This window comes from Cynocephalus volans, chromosome 11 (assembly GCF_027409185.1).
Source record: "Cynocephalus volans isolate mCynVol1 chromosome 11, mCynVol1.pri, whole genome shotgun sequence".
Lineage (NCBI taxonomy): Eukaryota > Metazoa > Chordata > Mammalia > Dermoptera > Cynocephalidae > Cynocephalus > Cynocephalus volans.
Genome location: NC_084470.1, coordinates 109,476,066 through 109,498,392, shown reverse-complemented (window position 1 = coordinate 109,498,392; position 22,327 = coordinate 109,476,066). Strand labels below are relative to the sequence as shown.

Here is a 22,327-nt window from a genome sequence, read left to right as displayed (position 1 = left end):
CCCAAAGGGCTCACTTAACTGCTTTGCCCTTGTACATGTCAACTCTTGATACCTCCTCTGCTGAGCCAATAGGGTCCCCAGTACCAGTGTTCCTTAAAATCAATAACAGTCTGACTGTGGACACCTAATGCAGGAGCTCACCGTTTCTTGTGCCCTAATTCAGACTAGCAGGCACTGGCCACCATAACCACTGCCCAGCGGGAGGAAGTAAGAATTTAACAGACAGGAAGGTGACAGGGAACACACACTTCGCCTGCCTCCTTACTCCATCCACAAGTCCTAGGCTCTGAAAAATATGTTCAAAAAACAGGAGGGATTTGCTTTCAAGTACAGTTTCCCAGACGCTTATTCAAAGATCCAAATATAAGATGAAGAAACTAGAGAGAGAACAGCATTAGTCACAAGTGTGTGCAAAAGTATGTACACTATTTCCAAATTTCCATCAGTAAACATGTGAGGTTCCCAGAATCTCTTCCAGTGGAGGTCAATAAATTGCCACAACATGGGAAACCTTTGAGAAAAACATCCACACATTCTCCTACTCTTAAGGAGGCTGCGGATGGGGTGAAGAGGAAGAAGGGAAATGTTCTCGCAACATGCAGGTTGCATTAATACAGAAGTAAATCAATCTACCACCCCACCCAAAACAGCCTATCTAGCTTTAAAAAAACTCAAAACCTGGAAACATGTACTTCATTACAAAGAGAAATGTGCACTGCTGTTATGGTGCCATGTACACAGGATGCAGGGGTAGATCTCAAGAGTCTCCAAAGAAGGACTGAGAAAGAACACTGTTAAAACACATCCTGTAATGCTGAGCAAAGAACCCAATAATGGATATTTTGACAAATCAGGAGCTTGCCATGTAGACCGGAAGTGCTGATGGCATCACAATGTCCCTTGTCACACACTTTACCATCTCAAGCTTCCAAAGGAAACAGCTAGTGACACTGTCCTCTTTGGTGTACAGTGTGACAGTTCCCATCCCACTTCTAGCAATCTGTGACAGCTATTTTCCTTTATATCATACTTTTTAAACACTTTTTGTCATGTGTGAGTGAGTCTCTTTCTCTACCACTGTATGTGTGTGCACGTGTGTGTGCATACATGCTCCCAGCCACTTGCTCTCCCTTTCAGCCCCATCTAAGCATTTACCTTTGATGTAACATTTTTGCTCTTCATCAGAATGGAAAGAATGAACTTCAGAGAAGCAATTGAGTTGAGAGAATAAAAAAGATGACATCACTTCAAACGTGGACTTGCCAGAAAATTATCCTTTCGAGTGCTCCCCTGTGTCACCCGCCAGGGACCCTCAACTCTCTTGACCGCTGCAAGCTGCCCCCGTTTCATATCTTTTGATCACCATTTGTTTCATGTCAGCATTCATCACACCCCCAGGTGTGCATATGTGTGTTGCACTTGTGTACTTTTTAAAGCTTCTGTCGGTGTTCACTTTATAAACTCCCAAGTGAAAGAGAAGAATTCATTAGCATCAATTATTAGTTTGATAATTCTAAACAAAGTCAATGCAAACATTTACATGGCATTTGTCCAGGAAGAGGATCAGGAATGAGAATTTTTGGACACCTGCACATGTTCTTTCTGATACACAAACCACAAGGAACATGTAGCAAGAAGGCCCAGGGGATGGGTCCCATGACACTGGTATGTTTCGCTTTTCCTCTAAAGTACAAAGTAAAGAATCTTCTAACTTTTTTTTCATAATACATTCATGTCAGATGCAGACTATTTTGAGAGGTGCTCAAATATCGCTGGATTCCATCCTCTGCTCCTCACCTCATCTCATGAGCAAACACAGTGACAAAAAATGTATGCATTAGAGCCAGAGTGACCTGGGTTCGAATCCTCCTCAGCCACAGCTCTGGTCTTCTTTTGCTGTGTAACTACCACCTAAAACTCCTTGGCTATAAACAACCACCACAGTATCTGCTCATGAGTGACAACCTGTGTTGGCCGCAATTGAACCATTCTTCTGATATTACTGTTGGTCATCCCCATGGCTGCATTCAGCTGGTTGGTTATCTGATGGCTGGGCTCAGCTGGGATGCTGGGCTCGCTGGGTTTCTCTCCCTCTCTTTCTCTCTCTCTCTTTTTCTCTCTCTCTCCCTGTAGTCTCGGGGTCCCTCCCTTTCCCCATGTCTCAGCACATGGTCTCTCTAGCAGAATAACTAGACTTTTTCACCAGGATGAGTTGGGGCTTTCAAGAGTACAAAAATGGAAGCTGTCAGGCCTGCTTAACACACTTAGGTCTGGAAATGGAAAATATTTCTGCCACAGTCTGTGGGTTAAAGTGAATCTCAGGGCAGCCTGGGTGGTAACTACACATGAAGGTGAACGTAGAAGGCACGGTTCACTGGGAGACACCAATGCAGCCAAATACCACCACCATTTAATAAATCACTGAATCTATATGCTATTGATGTACCATCAGTTTCCTCATCTATTAAAAGGGAAAAATAATAATCGTTATTCAATGGAGTTTGAGCAATTAAACATAATAATGAACGTAAAGTGGTAAGCTCAGCGGCAAGCACACAGTGAATACTCTGTAAGTAGTCTGTATGCCCTTCCATGACAGCAGAGTTCACCGTGGATGCCAGCCAGCTTGGAAGTTGTCCCACTGCCTAGAACAGAGCCTGGCATTCAGCAAGCACCCGGTGGTAAGTGTTTGTTGATTGCTTATGTGATTAAATGAGCTGGTACACACTGACTCCAGCCACTCACTTTCACAACACATGGACAGATTGAGCAATTTCAAAAGAATTTCTTATGTGCAAATTAAAAGTTATCAAATTCAATGTCATGAGCAATCATAGCAGTCTGGAGTTCATCTTCACCTCTTTTTAAATATAGTATATATAGCAAATTCCCCAAAAATATTTTGCCAGATTTTCACTGCCTCAATTTTAAAACTCAGGCACACTATAAGAAATATGTAATCCATATGTCTATGATTCATTTTTACCCAGTTCATCAAAATGCTGTTTTTGTATTAAATGTCAAAATGCCTTTTATGCCTTTATTTATGAGCCCTTTGAAGTTGTTATTTTTAAATGATGGTAGAACATGTTTTGCCAAATTTAAAATCTACAAAGGCGTTTGTAATTCTGTTCCAAACATCAGCTTCTGGGACAGTTAATTTTGTTTACTTCTGGGAAAATTCTTGTTTTCAGATATAGACTTTTAAGTTTATTTTAAATACTCAAAATTCTCTTATTCTTCATTTGAAATGTACTAATGAATGCAATCACCTATATGTATACAGAGAGTCTGAAAAACCAGTAAGTGACCTGTCTCTTTCAAAGGAACATCTTGCTGTCTCTATCATCTCATTCTGCCTCAACTCTATAAATTGGTGGGAAAAAAAATAAACCTGTTATTTGTTACCTATTTGTAAAGGTAAAACAAAATGCAAATTTTCTTTTATACAGTTGAAGATAGCATAAGCTTCTCTAAATGGAAACACTGCACGCTCAGCTCTCTCCTGACATTCAAACTTCATCAAATCCTATCTATCCCTGTCTTCCTCCTTGCCTCTATGATTAACTTTTCCACTATGAGATTTTTTTTTAAAAAAAAAACATGATAATCTGATGGCACCTCTCCATAATTTAAATTTCTGCGATAAACTGTTTTCAATTGAATTAAAATAAATATTTACAATTAAAGCAGTATGAACAAAAAAGAAAAAGGATATATAAAAGTCAATGTTACATCATTCAAAAAGCCCTATATCTGAAGTCAGAAAATTAGAAAACCAGAGGAAGACCGGTGACTTTAGACACATCAATTAAACTCTGAACTTTATTAATATATAAAACAAAGATAATGATGACTACACTACCTATATCATAGGCTTATCATAAATATCAAATGAATGATATAACTTTTTATACATGAAAATCAATATTAGTACTAATACCTAAATAACTGGTATTAGCTGCTGCATATTTTTAGTCCAGTTTCAAATATAAACTGGTATAAATTCACTTCTCTCTCTAATGTTCTCATTTCAGGGTAAAAGTATTTCTATGTAGCCACTGAGGAAACTATGGGATGTTAGTGTGCCGTAACTCTGAGGATCACCAAGGTGAGGCTTCACGAGCTTACCTGCTGGTTCCCTGCCCCTGCCCTTTCTCCTAGAGCCAAGAGATTGCTAATTCCAAGTTACCTGGTGGGCACACAATGCTAGTCTGTCCCTTTGTGAAGAAAATGCCATCCACACTGCACTGATACTTTTACATTCAATTTATCAAAATGTTAATCATTTTAGGAACAGCATTTTGGGGTTTGAGCTAAAATACATCGTATTTCCAAGGCTTTGGTGAGGAGACTAAAACAGTACAAATCTGTTGCTGGGTTAAGAATGTTTTCTAGTAAACAAAGTTTGTTTCTTCAATAACTTATTAAAACCGAATATATTCTTTTTCTTCTTTTCTTAAAGAGTGCAAGGAAAAAACACACAGGCTATCACCATAGCTAGGCCCCTTCTCTAGAAATCAGACAAGAGCAACTCACATTCCACACCTGAATTAGTCTTGCATGAAGGAGGAATACCAGGTTTCTTTACCACTACATAGCTGACCCGGGCGTTAATTTGAATTTTAAGCAGAACCAAGCTTTTGCTGGGGTCCATCCCACCTGTCAGTGTATGGTAGTATAACAAGATAATTACTTCCTCTTATATCAAAATGCCAGACACCCAAGTAAGACTTCCATGGAAAATGAACAGACCACCTGTATTAAATTTTATTCTAATGAGTCTAAGAATGAGCATCACTAGCATCTTGATATGTTATTCAAGGAATTGGTGGCAGATGCCACATAAACTCTACAAAAAGGTAAAACCACAGTATATGAGAACTTTAGAAATTTACTGGGGAAAAACTTTTGCAGGCAGCAAGATGAAGTTGTATATCATTCATTCATGTAGCAGTGCTTCCTTAGTGGAAAATATAAGGTTGAAATGCAAGGTTATTTAGAGAAAGAAAAGAGCAATGCTGTGCTTGCACTGCAAAACTACTGTGTATTTAGTCCATTGAAATTCTAAAGATTTTAGATATAAAGTCTTCATTAAAAAGGCATTTCCAGAGCCTGGTATTAACCCCAGCAGGGTATGGCTCCTCACAAAAGAGAGCATAATGATTTAAATCTTTCAAATAGAGTTGATGAAGAAAATCAACATAGGTCAGAAGTGCACAGAAGACCTGCAAAACAGAGCACTCTGGGTTGTGTGTACGTGTGTGTGTGTGTGTGTACATTTGTTCATATATACAGTTGTGTGCCTGCATTTTCCTGCCTAGGCAAGGCCTTTCACATCCTTTATAAGAATTAGTTGAGAATATTGAAAGATGCCTATTTACCTTCCATGTTCACCATGAAAGAAATAAGACAGATAGACCATTACTGATGTGTAATGAGACCCCTATATCACCTTGTGGTGGTTTACAGGACTTTAAAAAGAAATTCCTGGAGACAAAGGAAATCTAAGGACATCCCCAGATGTCTACCTCCGGTGCAATGTCATGTCACTTATTACCCTGCTGCCTTTCCCAGCTACAGGGTTCCAAAACTTCCCAGCAGGTAACTGGACATCTGCCCAAAGATCTGTCCTGGAAGGTGGGGGAAGAGGTCAAGGAAGGAGGTGCATGAAAAGGTCACTGTTACGGGTACCTCATTCCTTGCTTATGTTGAACACATCTGAGTGTCTACAGTTATCACTGCTGTGGAGGCAGCATGATGCCGTGAGCAAGGCATGAGATTCAGAACCGCACAGCAAAACTAGACTCAAACCCCAGATCCTATACCACTTGCTTTTGTGGCCTTCAGCAATTCAACCCAGTTTACAGATTTCACTACTTTCATTTGGAACCTGAACTTGATATAAATGGTATCCTGAATGGTCCAATTGTTGCATGACTTTTAATCCAAATATTCAAAGAGTATCATCTAAAAATAACGTTGACAAGATTCCTTCCATTAGGTGGTAAGAAAGACATAGCAGACACGTCTTTCGTCAGGAGGCAAAGGTTAGTACTAATGTTGAGGAGCAAGACAGCACACCCTCTGCCTCTTAGTCACGTGGTGACTTTTTGCAAGTACTTCAATAAACTTACTCTGCAATCCCTCCCTGTTCCATTGATGAAGTGAGGATAATGATATCTACCTTCTAGGGTTTGAAATGTGAGATCTTGTGACTCCGCTGCCTAAACTCCCCAATTCAGGTCTTTCAAGGAGTAAAGGACAAAGTCCTGACAATGGGCTGCAAACTCCTAGACCTGACACCTCGTTAGCTCTGCCCTCCCCTCTTCCTTCCTCACTGGCCTGCCCGCTGCTCCTGGAACACCCCGGGCATGCGTTGTTGCACCTGTTACTTTGCACTCTTCCCAGACACGCAGGTGGCTGCTCCCTCACTTCCTTCAAGTCTCTGCTCCAATGACACCTGCTCGGTGTCTTCTACTCATCTTATTTAGAATTACAACCCCTCTCTAGTCTCCTGCTTTCTCTCCGTAGCATTTTACCACCTTCTAGTATAATAATTATTTTTTAGTTTATGGTGTTTATTGTCTTAACTCCTTTCGCTGGAATAAAAACTTCAAGAAGGCAGGAATTTGTATCGATTGTATTCCCTGCTGTATCTCTAAAGCTGAGCCCAGTACTTGGAATTGTTCAGTAAATATTTACAGGATGAACAGATTTGTTGCAAGGTATCGAATGGCATGCTATCTATAAAGCACTTAGCACAGCTCTTGGCACATGATAAGACCTAATAAATGACAGCTGTCCATTTCTGAGGGTGTATAACAGGTAAGATTATAATCTTTGGAGTTGGTGGGGGGGTTGCTGCTTTGTGCAAGTCAAAAGCATGACTAACACCCGGGTCACTGTTCTATTGCTGGGTCTCTCTGACTCACTCCTGGGCCTTGGGTTCTGCATCTGTAAACAAATACAATAATATTTACCCTCCGCGGTGGAAAGAAGCTAAGGAAAGCAAAGCTCTGTTTGTCCCTTGCTTTGCCATCAGAGATGCAGTATCCACAGCATTATTTAAAACATTTGATAAAATTAAAGTAGGAAAAACCATAGCTTCTCGCACCAGGTTCTTTTTCTGCTTTGCTAAAGGCATCTTTCATGGCCTTCACATGCCCTGCCTAGGAGGGTTTTAGCCACAGCCCTCTTTTCTTCAGGTTGCAGTTAAGCTGTATGAGGGGAAACCCAGTCTGAGACCTTCCTGGGGAAATCTGAGGATCAGGTTTGTCGGCTGGGGCAAGTCACTCTTTTCATCAGAGCAAAACACACAGGGAAGGATATAGTGCTAGTCTCCTGTTCATTAACTGGGTAGAATTACTGCAGCAAGAAGGTTAATAATTACACAAGTAATTAACACTTCCTTCATTTTCATACTCTAATCCTATAGTTGCAGGATTTCAACTTTGGTCCCTGAGTCGGAGGGAAGATGAGAGCAGAATGGCAATGAATCAGATGAGGTTCAGAGAGGAGTTGGGAACCAGCAAGATGGCTCTGGGTTTCCAACCACTTCTAAGGAGGTGCAACTACAGCATACGCATACGAGTATTTCTGGTGAGCACTTTAGGGTTTGTTTTTGTTTTTCAACAATTGCATGCTTTCTGTGGCAGCAAGAGCCACACTGTTGTGCACTGTACAGGTATTTGACACCCTGATCTTCTCTGAGCCTGCACTCCCACCCCTTCATGCCTGCACGTTGGATATTTGGTGTCACTGTTTATTAAAGATAACTAATGCCCTAAGTCTTTATTTACTTCTATTTATTGCTATTTTAGAAAGAGTCACCAGAGAGCAGCTATGCTGCTGGTCCACTCGGGTTCTTTAATCACTGTTAGTCGGTAAAATCATCTGTGACAACTAATCCAAAAAGCAGATTATATTTATTTTGGCTACAGTGGCTTGCAATTCGTTAAAATCAACAAAGCCTTTTCATTAGCCCCCTGCTGATGTCCTAAAAACAGACATTTCAAGGGTCTCAAAGCACTGAGCTACACATATGCAGCCAAGCTAATTCTGACAGATTCTCAGTGCCATTCTTAACACAAAATCTTATTAAACTAACAAACAAGAAACAGAACCCCTCTGCTTTCATACAAAGGCTTAATTAACATGCCTAAACTCCAAAATCAAAATCATAGCCGCAAAGCTTTCTGAATGTGGAAACAAAACAAATACAGAGACTGTGTCATTAGTTAAGCAAGATTTACCAAAAATTGGGACTTTTTTTTTTTTTTAAATAATGTGGGAAAAGACTGCAAATCAGAACCATGCTGCCTATTACTAAACAGTTCTGCGTGGACATTCTGGCCTTCCAAAGCTGGGATTGTGATGATCTGGAGTGTTGGTGGAGTCAGCAAATCTTTGGAGCAGAGGATCAAGATCATATTCCAGGGGCTGCCAGAGACTAGACATGGCTTCAGCAAGTTGTAAGCCTGACATCGCTGCACCTGCCCTGTTTCTCCAGCCCTCCCTCCTGCATCCACACTGCTGTAGTTTTCCGGCATATTTCTTTTACTGGTTACCATCTGGCTTTCCATCGTGAAGAAGGGCCACTTTAACACTGAGTTGGATTTTAGGGCTCAGTGTCAGAAATGGGGGCTGTCCAGGAAAGATGCTCACGGCAATGATTCAGCCATCACTGTGCCACCAGGCAGAGGCCATAATTAATGAATGTATCAAAAGGTCTACTCAAGGAGCAGAGAAGGTAGACAATGATTTATGTTTACCTAAGGGGAAGATTATTTAGCTTTGCAAGAGCTTTCAAAATCAGGAAGCCCAGAAATATTTAGAGATGGTGTGGTACCTCTCCAAACCCGAAGGGAAATTCAGTGTGGAAGCAAGCAGATCCAGAAAGAAAGAGCAGGGAACAGACATAGGAAGATGGTCTCTGCCACATTTTCCTCTCCAGAGCTCTGATTAGAAAGATGCCGCAATTTGTGTATTTACGTGGCTGCTACTGCAATGGAATTACTTGTTTGTCCCCCCAGCATAATCCTGAACGTTGTCAAGGATGATTACCAGATGATACTTCACGCAAGTCTCCATCCTAACATGCAGATTTGCACTGCTGAAAGGGGAAGCCATGAGCAGCCCTCGAAAGCAATGGCTCGCTTGGGTCTTAAACGCACGAATGACAAGCACATCAGGCCGCCCCCGAGACAAAGAGGTCCAGTTCATCTCCACAAGGGCCTCCATCCAGCAGCCCCTTCGGCCAGTACTTCAGCTTCTTCTGGTTCATTCCATAAGCAAAAGAGCTGTCTGTGAGAGCAGATAATAAAATCCAGCCTAGAAGGAATATCCACATACAAAGCTGCTCTCAAATCAGAGTTTTGTCCACAGGGAAAAGTGAGCCACATCTGATATACAAGTTATCATTTTGGCTCTCCATAATTAAAACTATTGTTGCCATGGCAATCCAAAGAGTGTTGCAAATACACGAAAGGCTAATGTCATGGCTTTTTGTTGTCATTGATATAGTTTGCAGCCCCAGCTCGGGTTTATTTACAGCGGGGCAGAAATGAGACTTGGGCAAACAGGGAAGCCACACCGGGTGAAAAGTGAGAAAAATCTGAAACTCCATTATGTACCCAAGGCACTGTTTTCAATTGTTCCTCAGTCCCCAGCCTGCCTCACTCAATAGATAATAAAAGTGCGCTGTGTTCCTTATGCATATTTACATCCAGCAGCGGCCCCCAGCACACCCCAAAGCTTCCTGGTTTTCTTCTCTATCGTCTACCACTATCTAGAGGATTAAACTCAAGAAGATTTCCAGGTCATTGAAACGGGTCATTTTTCTGAGCCACCTTATCAGGCAATAGGAACCCCATGCAGTTCTCATGCAGGGAAACAAAGAAGCCACTTGGTTCTGTGACTTAAACAGGATGGCTAAATGGCCTTTATTACTGTTGTCATATAAACATGTTGAGACAAGCAAGATGCCCGCCGTCGCCCTGAGGAGTATTTCAACTTTATACTTTCTAAGGTTATTCTCAAATAAAAAAGAACACACCCCTGAGTCTTTTCTTTGCTGCTGTTGGGGTTTGTTTTTAAAAAAATAAAATAAAATCAGGCTCCATCTTTTCCTGGTTCATTCAAAGTGGATCTGCTGTTCAATGTCTGTGATCCCCTTAGGACAAAATAAACTGAGCCAAGCAAGAGAAAAAGGCCACACAAACAACTCCACACCCCCTCAGACAGCCCCAAACCCGGCACACCTCTGCTAGTGAGACGCGGGAATGAATGGACCTGTGTTTCCCACTCACTGGACCCAAAAAGGCACCCCGGGCACTTGTTAAAAATACAGGGTGCCAGGCCCCCCCCCCCAGAGGCTCTGCTTTAGCAGGTCTGGACACATTTGAGAAACGCCAATAGACAAACTTGGCCAGGCGCTCTGAGGGACGCACCACACATTCACAACTGAGTAAAAAATTAAATCCAGAGTCAAAGAACCTGAGGAGGCAGAGGGTTCGCTCTCTGTCCATACTGGGGCTCGCCCAGCTGCTTTGACACATGTGAATCCCCTCCCACCGGCTGTAGGAAACCAAGAACACCCAGGGAAAAAAACTTCTCCATGGGTGGCTCTCACATACCTTGCATCCACATATCAAATGGTTTGCTAACGTTTATTTAGCAGAGAAGGGGAGGGGAGAAAGTTATGCTTAAGTTTTAAATGTCATTTTTCAACAAAAATAATAGGAGAGAAACTAGCCATTTAAAACTCAGGAAAATGAACTGGTTACTTTTTTTTTTTTTTGGTTGGAGAGGGACATCACACAGAAAAAAATGTATAATGTTTCACTTAATGCTGGGGACAGTAGCTCAAGATGTTGAAAGCAGCATATAATATTTCCCCTGGGGGATCTGAAGGTAGCAATGTAGGTGACAAAAAAGCCTGGAGGATTGAGGTAGAAGGGAGCTTTCATCTGGTCAAATGAGCAGAAAGTGCAGGGTGGAATGCTGAACTCAGCTGCTGTCACTAGGCCAGCGCCCCCGCAAGAACAGCTCGACACAGCCCCAATTACTACATTTCACGGACACTCTGTCTCACTGGAATACAACTTGTTGGGGGATTAGTGTCTAGAGAGAAATTCTCAAATAAGCTTTTACTAAAAGACTAGATGCTTAGAAACAGCAACTGCTTCTTTTTAATTCCAAAAGCCATCTGAGCCATAACCCAACAGTTCTGCCCTCTGATAACTGAGTAAAATCTAATACTGTTCCTGAAATTCTATAGACACTCCTCTCTTTCTAACTACATGAATAGTGTATATATACTCTTCAAAGACTCGATTTTTCTCTTTTGTAGCAAAATGGCAAGAGCCTATGGGAGAGCGGTGCCTGGGGCGATGCTCCTTTTTGCTTAGAAGCCACCTGCTCAGTACCTGCAAGGAATAACAGACTACGAGGCAGGCAGCCCAGAGACGGCCCTCACCCCCTGAAGGGCACGGGGTAAGTAGAAACAAAGTGAGAGAGGCTTTCTTGGCCAGAGGGAGCTCTGCATAGTGACCAGTGAGAATCTCTCCAAGGATAGATTCAAGGGGCTGAGAAGTAGCAGTTAAAGATCAGAGGCAACTTGAAATGGGCCAAAGTGCCGAACTTCTGAAGCAGAAAGGAAAAAATAATAATCCTTCCAAAAAGGCAACACAATCTCAAGGCCAGCAATATCTTGGAAAGTTACTTGCTCTGCCTCTAGGCTGAGGGGCTGAGCGTGATGGGTATGGCCCGTCACAGGCCCCTCTCATCAGGTACTTTCAGAAAGATGATGTGCTCGTCCCCCAAGGCAAGGCCGGTGCCACACTGGACCCTGGCGCTGTGAGATGAAGCTCTCCAATCACTAAGGAGAACTCCAGCTTTAAATAGGATGCAACAGAATCTGGCTGTTCCTACTGGTGCACTTTAACCCAAGAGAACTAGAGCAGACAATTCAAAGGGATTAAGGCTCAGAAAACTAGCTAAGAAGTTGTTCAGGGAAAAGAATTTAATCCAGTTCCAATCTCTAAGTGAGAAAGAATTCAGGCTCACGAGGGATTTTCATGGAGTGAATTTCAGTAATTCTTTTCCAGCTACTAAAATGTCACAGAGAGGAAAAGGGCCCAAATTTATAGTTGAAAAGGAAAGGAAACCCCGGACATGAGGGCCTGGTACCCAGCGGTGGCTATGGAATGTCTTTCTTCATATTGTCATCAACTATAAAGCAGGCATCCAACCACCTCGTTGAGCTGAGGGCTCTTCCTGAGTGATGCTCGTGGAACAGCTTTGAACTGAGATGTGAGTGGCTCCTCTCTGCTATGACATCTCCCCGTGCCCTGTGGAATACCCATTAGACCATGGCACAACTCCCCTTTATCCTCCCTCTTTTTCTCACCTCTTCCCTAGTGTCTCCTCTCAGATGACATCTCAGTTTTCCTGCCCCTTCTCATTCATCCTGCTCCTCCATTTCAATAACAAGAAAAGGAAACAAACGAGTGTCTCCATCCCACCTTCCCGACATGTACCATCACTTGAAACTCATGGCACGCCTTTCACTACCCACTTCACGTCATGGCTGTCACGACTCTGCTGGAACACTTCCTCTTCCTCCTTTTTTGATGACTTTGCCAATCACATCAAAAACACCTAATCTATCCCTTTCTCCCCTGCCTCAGTGTCATGACCATCCCCCAGGTTACTAGATTACACGGCGGATTATGTATTTTAAACAAGGGCCTCTTGCAGAAACAACCGGAAGTCCATGAACGAATGAATGAAAAACCAAAATGTGGTATATACATACAATAAAATATTATTTAGCCTTAAAAAGGAGTAGGATTCTGACAAATGCTACAACATGGATGAGCCTTAAATACATGATGAGTGAAATAAGCCAGACACGAAAGGACAAATATGGTATGATTCCACTTATATGTGGTACCTAGAGTAGTCAAGTTCATGGAGACAGAAAGCAGAATGGTGGATGCCAGGGGATGGGGGAGTTACTGTCCAATAGGTACGGCGTTGGTTTGAGATGATGAAAAAGTGACTGCTGCACAACAACACGAATGCCATCAGTGCCACTGAACTGACACTTAGAGATGGTCAATGTGGTCAATTTTCTTACCACAGTAAAAAAAAAAATACTAGAAAAAATAAAATACTGTTTCCCCAAATCTGCATTTGAGCATTCGAGTCACACCTGAATCAAGCCTGATTATTTCAGAGGAAGCATGGAGGGCTCTGTCAGCAATAGGTGGTGAAAGTTTGTAACTTAAACATATGTGTCTCCCTTCTCTCCTTTCTTCCTTCCTTCACTTAAGAAATATTTATTTGGGCAACTACTCTGTGACAGTTACAGTATCAGAAGATGGGAATCAATAGAATTCACAGTCTAGAAGAGAAAGGGGACAGTCAAAAAGTAACTAAATGTCCTGTAAAAGTTAAGAAATAGGAAATGAATGCTTAGAAGTGGGGAGGAAGACCTGGCATGGTGTGTGAGCCGAGGGACGCGTGCAGGGGTGCTCGGAGGGAATGCTTTTAAGCTGTGACCTGGAATTTGAATAGGAGTTAGGCAAAATCCACGGAGTGCAGAGAAGAGCATGCAGACAGAGAGAACGGTAGGCACGGAAGAGAAAGAATGGGAGGCTCAGGGTGTCACGGGGCGTTTGGCTCGGTGGAGTTTGGAAGAGCGGAGAAGCATGTGAGCAGGCTTGAAAGGCAGGCAGCCAGCAAGCAGGCCATGGAAGGAGGGTGGCTGGGAGATGACATGAAGCCTTTTAGACCTTTTTGCCAAAATGCCAAATGAGAATATTGCACCGGCTCTCCCAGGTCCCTTCCTGGTTTACGACGCCCTTCAACTCTGAAAATGGTTAAGTCTGTGATCCCTTTTCAAGTGCAACTGCCTGGCCAGTTATGCCATCCCCTCCGGTGTCCTCACACTCACTGCACCTGATTTCCACCCCCCCCCAAGAACATCCCCACCCCCCACACCATGTCCCTCTTACCTCACCCAAATTCTTAGGCACCACATGGTCACATTGCATACCTTTTCTCTCTGAGTGCAGTACAGACACCCTCACCTCTGTCCTCGCATCACAGACATTCTGCCAGGTTTATTACGTAATCTTCCTTCTGACTCACACCCCTGTGAAGAACCTTGTTCTGTCTCACACATCCTTTGCACACACATCCTTCTTTTTCTCTTGCATCTTTAATCTCACTCCTAAACTCTTTCCTTCTGTTTCAGATATTCCCAAGTCTCTTCTGTATGCATGTTGCTCTTTGGTCCCCACGTGCAAAGGAAGATGTGACCGTGGCTTGTCACCAGTTCATTCTGTCTAACTTCAACTTTGGCCTCCACCAGACCTGCCAGTGACCCACTTGTTCACCCCCAAGCATTCTCAGGCTCACTTCCTTCTGAAGCTTATTTAGAATTATTCTCCCCTCAAACTCCAAGCCCCAGTTCTCAAGGAATGACATTACATTCTGACTTTGTTTCATGAGCATCCTCTGCATCCTTGCCCTTGCTGTCCCTGGGTCTGTTTCTAGAGAGGGGCTTGGCCTCCCAGTCTTTGTGAGGGAGGATGGGACTTCACTGTGTTAAAGACCTGGGAACTGCCAGGAAGTGTAAGACATAGTTCTTGTCCTTCCAGAAATGTTAATTTCAGGGCTCTTTTACCTGCCCGTAATCCTGACGACTGGGCCAATTGTCAAGCTAGGGCTAGGTCTGGAGCTCACAGATCCCTCAAGCCCGTTCACAGACTGGGTCACAAACCCTTCACATGCCAGGCTGGGTCTCCAGACCCCTCACATGCAGGTCTACGAGCTAGGTGACGGGCAAACAGGTCCTTGGAAGCTGTAGGTTGGAGAGCTACGCAGTGGACGCCTGAGGCAGATGCCAGCCAAGGTCGTGGCACAGTGCAGGCACACTAACTCCACCCACACATACACAATAGCTTACAAAGAATGTACCGCACCACCCCCAACCGGATGGGCAGGTGAGGGGGCCTGATTAAATTACTCTATTTTCCCAACATCAATCTAGTTATGAACATATAGGAATACATTGCTATAATACTTTGATGTTTTAGGGTGAGTCTTAAATGGTACCAACATACACTTTGACACTCAGGTTTCTTCTAGCTAAAGAGTTCAGGAGAAGCTACAGGAAGAAGGTAACATTTAAGCTGAGCCTTGAAGGATAAGTGGGATTCCAGGAAGCCTGACCAAGGGTTTGGAAGAGCTCTCAGACAGAAGGAGCGGCAGATGAAAAGTGTGCGGGTGGACACACGTGGTCCCACAGTCATCGTGCTTCTCTATGATGAAAAAATAATCCAAAGCCAATTTAAAATGTAAAAATAAAATTAAAAAAACATTTTTATATTACATTTAAGAAAAAGGTGTTAATATTCTTAGCATGCAAGAAATTTCAATAAGGAAAATGACAACTATTTCAACAGAAAAAATTGGCAATGCAATATAAGCATGTAAATTCACTAAAAAAAATACAAATGACCAATAAAAATTATAAAAGATGCTCAGCCTCACTACTAATTTTTAAGAGGCAAACTGAAATAACTAAAAGCTACCACTTCCCAATAATAAATTGGCAAAAATATTTTAAAGTCTAATAGAATCACGGCTGACTAAAAATTGGGCACTCACACACAACATTGGTGGAAGTGTTAATTCATACAATTTTTTAAGATCCACTGACAGTTTCTTATAAAATTGAAAATGTAGACACACTTGGGCTCAGTAATCCTACTTTAGATATCCATCCTACACAAACAGGACCACGGGAACAATAAATAAATAACCTAGCATTATTGGAAACAGCAAAAGTATGAAAGGGCTAAATGTACACAAATAAGAGAATAGTCAAATGTCATATGTCCATTGAAGGAAATACTACATATATTATCACCTGAAAAGCTGTATTTATGTTTAACTAGTAAATCGCAGACCTATATGAGGTATGGTTGCATTTTCTCAGTTGAAAACAAAACTAGCTAGTTATATAGAGAATCTCTATACACATTGGAATTGGTAAAAAAGGACATGAATCCCTCCAGGTGTGTGTGGTGGTGGGTGACTGGAGAGTGATTATGCTTTTTACACCAATCCTCTGTGCTTTTCTTTTCCCTCTCAAAATATCTTTTTAAACTTACCAGATGTATCTTTATCCTCCAAGAAATGCTGGTTAAAGAGAAGTCCTTTCAAAGAAAATCTCCCAGTTTCATCCACCTAAAAACCTAGCGTGACCACATATCACTTTTTGCTGGTTTATGTCTGTTTCCTGGCCTAATTATTACTAGCACGCCCCTTTCACTCACAAAGTGATTCAATTTGCACGACAGATTATATGGTCACCATTATAAAATCTCATGGAAGCCCTGGGCATAGTTAATTAGAGACTCCTTCACAAAACTCTCCTTCTTCCTAAAGTTCAGTTTTCCGTCAAGCTCCTCTTTCTATGCCTAATCCCTATGATAACTAACCCCTTCTCATCACGACAATGTGGTGGTTGTCTCTAGAGTGGGCTGGCATTCTTTTTCCAGGCTGATTTGCTATGGGAGTCTCAGAACCTAGATTCTCTATCACCTCAAATCCTACCTACAGCTGAAAGAGTCCCCTTCTCCCTCCTAAACGACACACTGTTAGTCCACTTCTCAGAGAATCTCTGGGTGGTGAGATTATTGCTGGTTGTCAGTCTCGTCGTGGACTGGCAGGATAGCAGAGCGAACTCCAAGGTGGGGCTTCCTGCATTCAAATCTCAGCTTGGCCAAAGCTCTTAACTTCTCTGTACTTCAATTTCCTCATCTTGGAAATGGGATAACAGCAACTGCCTTATAGGGATGTTTCCAGGATTAAATAATTTATTATATTTAATGACCTTTAAAAGTGTGGGCACATGGAAAATATTACAGAAATATTAGCTATTATTCCATTTTCAAAATTTTCTATAATAAACATATATTACAATATGGTTCCCAAAAATTTCTAAATCAATTGTAAAGCATTTGCCTAACTTAATGCCCTGCTCTTCATCGAGATGGAAGCATTTTCCTAACGTAACCCCACCTTCTGATGTTTTTCCACTTACGCTCTCAAGTTCTTTAGCCCACCTCCACTCCCACCCCCATATTCCTTGTAAATGTTAAGAACTGGCTCTCGAAAGAAAAAAGCCCCAATTTTTTAGTTTGTCAATTTCTGTGATATAAATATTCCCACCATGGCTGATTTCAGCTACCAACACAATGCCATGGAACACAGAGTTGGTAAGGAGACACACAGCAGCATACCATTACATGCTATTTCCACATCCAGATGCAATAGACATACCTCAAGAGCACAGAGAATAGCAAAACGTGGTAAAAAATAATTAGACCGTGATGAGTTTTGAGCATTTATTACTTTTGTTTTTAATTGACTTATTATAAGTTCATATCATTTAATTTTTAATAATATTAAATAAAGACTGGCTCGCAAAATTCCTAGAAATTTAACAATCAGCTCTCTTGGTGTGATGAACAGGCTCCAGCGCACTGTAGACTCGCTCTCAAGCCTGTTTCACCTTCACCCCCCAATGGCGTTCTCTCCTGGACTCCAGCTTTCCTCCCTCCTGGACAGGTCTCTTCCTTTCTTCCACTGATCCCTGGCCTACCAACACTGCAATACCTTCTTGTTAGATGACAACATCCCACTGGTCCTTCCCTTGCCCAATTCTGTTAGTATTTTTGGAGAATATGATATATTTAGCATCTCAGGATGCATGTTTTATTATCCTTGTCCCTGGTGATTTTGTGTGTCATCCTTTCTCCCAACTCCAAATTAGATTTGCTTTATATAGTGATTATCGGCTGAGGAAGGGGGTGGGGTGAGTACGTATCTGAGACTTATGTAATATTTCACCTCCAATGTCTACCTCATTTAGGTCAAAGAACCACTATGTTATACATTGCAAATCTTAGCCTAGTGAGTGTCTGGCACATAGTAAGCACTCAATAGCTACTTGCTAATGGGAAAAAAATGAGACATTTTAATAGAAAAACTAAAACTGTATTAACTAATTTAGATATGAGATAAAATGTGGATTCTTTTCAAGGTAGGTATAGTAACACAGGAAAACTCAAACTGCTTTTCCAGTTCTTACACTCAACACAAAACAGTCAGGTGTTTGGAAGTGTGAGTGTTGTTCCTTTTTATTTTTTCCACACATCAGTTCTCCAGTGGTTATGAAGAGGGTGTCATACAATTTAACTCAATTGTAACACTATCTACCTGGAGGGAGTATCAGATGCCACAGGTTAAGGGCTCAGTCCCACAAAACTGACCCTACTTCAGACATCAATTAAAAGTTGTAGGCTCCCCACTTCTTTCTGACTTAGCTACAAATTGGAGGTTTCCATGACCCCCTTCTCGGGTTTTATTGATTTGCTAGAGCAGCTCACAGAACTCAGGGAAACACTTGCTTACTTTTACCAGTTCATTATATGAATAAAAGGTGGTACGAAGGTGCAGATGAACAGCTAGATGAAGAGGGACACAGGGCGAGGTATGTGGGAAGGGCATGCCACCCTTCCAGGACCTCCATGTTTCAGCCACCTGAAAGTTCTCCGAAGCCCATAGCCAGGGATTTTTCTGGAGGCTTAATCAGGTAGGCTTGATTGATTATTAACTCGATCTCTAGCTTCTCTGTCATTCCCAGAGGAAGGTGGTGGGGTGGGACTGAAAGTGCCAAGCTTCTAATCATGGCTTGGTCTTTCTGGTGATCAGTCCGTCTCCAGGAGCCCAACAAGAATTGCCTCATTAGAACAAAGACACTCCTATCACAGGAAATTCCAAGGGATTAGGAGCTCTGTATCAAGAACGAGGGAGAGAGACCAGATACATATTTCTTATTATAAATCACAATTTCATAGTAGATTTTTTGATTCTTCTAGCATATGTCAAAGAAACAACAGTGTGGTAGTAGTTGTAGTGAGGTATAATAGGTTAACATGTCAGGGTATAATTTTTATAAAGAAAATGAAATAAATGTCTTCCACCAGGAGTCTAATTTATAAGCACATTTCCATTAAGAGGATAAAGTGGCTGATGACTTTATTAATGTGAAAATGGCCATTTGAAGGTTCTGGCTGTCACATTCTTAGAGACCTCGAGGATGTGTAAACATACACACACACTCATACACACACATATATGCGAGTACTCATATACAGCCAGATCATACACTTACCGCAAAACATTTCTAAACTCCAAGTGTTACAGCTATGAACTAACTTCATTAGAAATAATAGTATTTAGAGATCAAATTGTTTTACTCCTACTTACTTTAAAATAATCATGATTAACTTGTCTTTCATGGATCTCGAGAAAAAAGAAAGAAAAACACCAAGAGAAAGCTAATGGTCTACATTACATGTTCCCGTGGAAATTGTGGCTTGCACTAAAATAAAGATAAGTGGTAAAGCATATCACCTACATTGTAGAATCAAAATTACCACACCCTGTCCTTTCCGAAATCAAAGGAGGGATTTCAATGATCACTTGTTCAAATCCATTTGCACTCCAGGGCCATACCCTAGTGGCAGAAGTTTACCGAAAGGCATGCTCAAGCCTTCCTGAGACATCTACCCTGTAGATTAGCCACATTGTAAACACAAGAACTGTGTGAATGAGTCTTCCCCTTTTAATTGGTAATTACATTTGCCCCCCAGAAAAAGGACATTTTTCAGGTTACTCTGTTCAATAAAAAAGAAACTCAAAATTTTGGCCCCACTTAGCCAGCACTAAGCTGTCTGCTAATTCTCAGTCATAAATAAACAGCATTGACAAAGACATTAAAGAAGAAAACAATACAAAAAGTCAGGAAGGGCAGAGAAAAGATGGCCGTGATATTCCATCTCAGTTTGCAAAAAAGGTATTAAAATACCAATGATACAGAAATAGACTCGAACAATCTTCTGGAAGGGAGGGGATAACTACTCCCAGGCTTTGTAAGATGGGTGACCTAAAGCTTTCATTGATTAGTTGATAAATTTGCTGGTGAGTGATTAGTCAATTAGTCAGTAAGGTCTGAATTAGTTACTAGAGCTCTGCCTCCCGTGAATAAAATGCGGGCAGTACTCCCTTTCCCACCCTCTGTGACAGATGATATCTGTTTTCTCCTGTGAGTTTGAATTTAAGAGCCACTGAAGCTCAGCAACAGTATATTCTGGCTCAAATGAGCTGAAAATTGCATTCAATTTGAATTTCAAAAATGGAGGGGGGAGGAAGGGGAAGAAACCTCAGTACCCGTCCAGCATCCACACTTTCCACTACTTCCTGCCGCGTGGCTGCATTCGCCAGGCTGGGGACCTGAAACCCAGGATGTGTTGCAGGGGAAAGAGCATCTCTGGATTCCTGCCCAGTCTGAGTTTAAAAATAAACTTTTAATAGTCAGGATCAAAGCAAACCTCACTTTTGCGCACAGGCATAATGCAGAAAGCGACCCACCAAAGAAATAGATTTATCTTTTCCAAACTCAAATTGTCCCGCTTTTTTTTTTTTTTTTTTCCTTATGCACTCTGGACGTGATGAAGTTTAAGCTGTTTTCCCTGGGAAACTTTAGAAAAAGCAAATTCTTGTCTAAATTAAAATTAACTTTTATTTAGCTCACTTAAGACCCTCATTCCTGTTCCTTGATTTCCCCCCCCTTCATCTGCCTCACATACAAAGTAGATGTGTTCTTGAAAAGGTGAGTGAGTAGCCATTGATTTTTTAAATCAAATCATACTTTAAATGTTCTAGGAGAGTTAGTTATTTAAAGGAATCTTGTGATAAATTATTTTATAAAGCCAAGCTATTTTTAGTGTGCAAATAATTGCCCCTTCATGCAATGGCATAGTAAGCACAAATCTGAAGCACATCCAAGTTTTCTTAAAGCAGGGCACACCTGTAGTTTATAAGGAGTATATTTAAGTACCACCAATATTTAAAACTAACTGATGCTACACAAAACAACAGATGATACCCCAGAATCATATAACTGAACGATTTGGGGCCAGAACTCCATTTTATGATAGTTTGAGAGGAAGGAGTGAGAGAACACCAAATTGAATCCAACTCACTTCAAACATGGAAACATATTCTCCTCCTGCCTAAATTATTCTCAATTTGCAAATTAAGCAACTTGCGCTCCATGAAAAAGGTAATTCAACTTCTAAAGTGCCATTTTCCACACTGAAGCGGGAATCCGCTGGATGCTGTTCAGAAATGTGACTTACTCTGGAGGGTTCGGTAGCAAGCAGGACTGAGCAGCTTTGCGGTCACGAGTGCGCACAGGTTCCTGCACACCTCCTCTGCGCTGGACACTGCAGCGGGTATTCAGGGAAACCCATGAGTCGCTGATCCTGCCTTAGAAGAGGCAGTGGTGTTTCAGCCTTCCTGAGTTACAAACCCCTGGGAGAGTCTGATGGGAACACAGACACTCAGCACGAAGGAGCTGCTCTGCCCTACGATCCGCATGTCATTACAGCAGGGTTCACAGACCCAAGTGAAGGACCTGGGTCTAGCAGACCAACTGAGTGATTGATGGTAACCTGGAGAAGTAGGTATTATTGATTTTCCTTAAAAAATGGAGTGAAGTAGACTCAACCTCTAGATACCCTTTGAAAGAACTGCGTATTCAATTGGTAACTAGTGGCATATCAAAAACTTTTAGTAAGTTCACAGATGGTAGGATTAGAAAGAGAGAGCTTCCTATTTTAAGCACAGGACAAAATTTAAAGAAAAACATTTTACTTCTTGTGCATCACAAAAAGTCAAGACTTAAGAAATAATCTGACCCTGACAACCACAGCTTACTGGTCAATATAGCAAATCAATAGAAAAAAGGGCAAAACCTTTCAAAAGGAGCCACAAGATCATGGCAACACATGCTCAGTGAAATCTAACTTGTCAGAATACCCCACAATATAAAACAATTCAAAAGCATTAAAAATGATGTTTTGGCATTGTAAAAGACAGAACAAAAGAAACACTAGAGCCTCTTAATTCACGTTACTAATGAAATACCTACCAGAACCCCATAGCCAAAGATGTCAAGAGGCCACTTAACCCTCTAATGCGTGCCACATGGCATTATGTTCTGTGGACTTTAAGAGAACATTAGTATCTCCTAATCTTGTAGGGTACAGCTTACCTTTCAAACTGCAACAATGTTAGCGTAGGATTTTTTCCTTACATCTTCATAATTTAATATTGTTTCATTGATGAACCAGTAAATGGTCAGCTCTATTCATTTATGTGACGTGAGCAAGGA

General features: G+C 41.7%; 1 protein-coding gene across 15 annotated transcripts in view; it reads right to left on the bottom strand.

The window, feature by feature from the left end:
- ESRRG (estrogen related receptor gamma) overlaps positions 1-22,327 on the bottom strand; it is a 546,637-nt gene that overhangs the window by 394,484 nt on the left and 129,826 nt on the right. For 8 of the 15 annotated variants that reach the window (XM_063113805.1, XM_063113800.1, XM_063113799.1 and 5 more), the window contains one exon: positions 22,208-22,299. The exons of the other annotated variants lie outside the window; for them this stretch is intronic. The gene's annotated coding sequence lies outside the window, so the exon portion shown is untranslated. The remainder of the gene's footprint in view (positions 1-22,207; positions 22,300-22,327) is intronic. 15 annotated transcript variants of the gene reach the window in all.